The following is a 1,825-nucleotide window of genomic DNA, read 5'->3' on the forward strand; positions in this document are numbered from 1 at the left end:
TCCTAAATTATGGAACGAGCTTCCTTTTAAATATTAGACAAGCCTCCTCACTGTCCATTTTTAAAAATCGTCTTAAAACCCATTTTTATTCCTTGGCTTTCAACCGTGTATTATGGTTTCTTTGTTTGTTTTTTAATTATTGTTTTATTGTTTTAAAAACAATAAACAATTATTTTAGTATTTATTTCCGGTAATTGTTTTACGTTCCTGTGCTGTTTTATCTATTTATTTACAGCACTCTGTTTCAGCTGTGGTTGTTGTACAGTGCTATATCAATAAAGTTGAGTTGAGTTTAATTTAATGTTTCTTCCAGATGGTCCAAAGCTTCCCTCTGTGTCAGTGAGTCCCTCTACTGAGATAGTGGAGGGCAGTTCAGTGACTCTGACCTGTAGCAGTGATGCTAACCCAGCAGCTAATTACACCTGGTACAAGAAGAATGAAGACTCACTAAAAGCATCAGGACAGATCTTCACCATCACAGATGTCAGACCTGAACACAGTGGGAATTATTCCTGCGAAGCCCAGAACAGAAGAGGACGTCATAACTCCACTTTACATCTGACTGTTGTGAAAGGTAAGTTACACACACGCACACACACACACACACACACACACACACACACACACACACACACACACTCACACTCACACACACACATCTGTATACAACACAAGAGGTTTATCTGCTTTCTGTTGGTCTCATTTTTTAGGGAAATCAGTATTTATAATAAACATCATCAGGTTTATTCTGGTGGTCCTGATGCTGATTCCTCTCCTCCTCTTGATTCTGTGGACGAGGTAAAACAATTAAGAAAACATCCCTCCATTTATTTTCTTCAAATATTTTGAAAGTTTTTTACATTATGATTTTCTATTAGTTAATCCTTTTTCTTTTTCTTTTATTGTTTCAATCTAGGAAGAAGAAAACTCGGAGCTCCACCACTGACCTGAATGAACCTGAAGAGACTATAGAGGTGAGAGAGAGAGAAACCTTATTGACAGAACTTACCCTAAAATACAGTTATCATCACTTGGCTCATGAATGCAAGCAAACCCATTTATATTGTCAACATGAAGCTGTAAAGTTAATTTATATTTAAAATATGACTTGTACAGTGAAATCCTGTAATGTATTTCACCTGAATAAGATTTTAGCAAATAATTCTGTTTCAAACATGATTTAATACATTTCTAATAAAATCTTATTACATGCCATTTTCACAAAGGAGGTCCATTAATCCTCATTTTGACATCTCTCCCCATCAGTTGGACTCTCATCTTGACTATGACGACGTTTCAGACTTGCAGGTCGTCACTGCAGCACAGACAGAAGACACAGAGGAGCAGGAAGACCTGGAGTAAAATCCAGTCAGGTTGGAGCCTCATGAAATGAAAATAGGCTGATATCAGATTAATTCATATTATAGATATTTAGGATTAGAGCTGCAATGCAAACTGTTATTTTAAATGTGTACATACTGTAATTAATCACTTTTGATGAATCCTGATTGGCTTCTTGTGCAGTTTACTGTATATTTTCACACATCAAACATAATCTCAGTTCTGTCACACTTTGCTGAATGTAACATTATCCAGGTATTGCAGTGGCTGATATACAATAAACAGCCAGCTTCCACAACATCTCTGGAGTTGGAAACATGATTTCAGTTCCCTCTCACTGCTGCAGAGGGCGACAGTGTGCAGAAAGTTTCAGTTTATATTTAGACTTTTCCTTATTATTTTTCAGGATCTGAATGTATTTACCAGATATGAAGACAATAAAATTTGAATCTTTTCTTTAAATCTGTTCTTTTGTGCTGATTTA

Source organism: Scomber japonicus, chromosome 2 (assembly GCF_027409825.1).
Source record: "Scomber japonicus isolate fScoJap1 chromosome 2, fScoJap1.pri, whole genome shotgun sequence".
Lineage (NCBI taxonomy): Eukaryota > Metazoa > Chordata > Actinopteri > Scombriformes > Scombridae > Scomber > Scomber japonicus.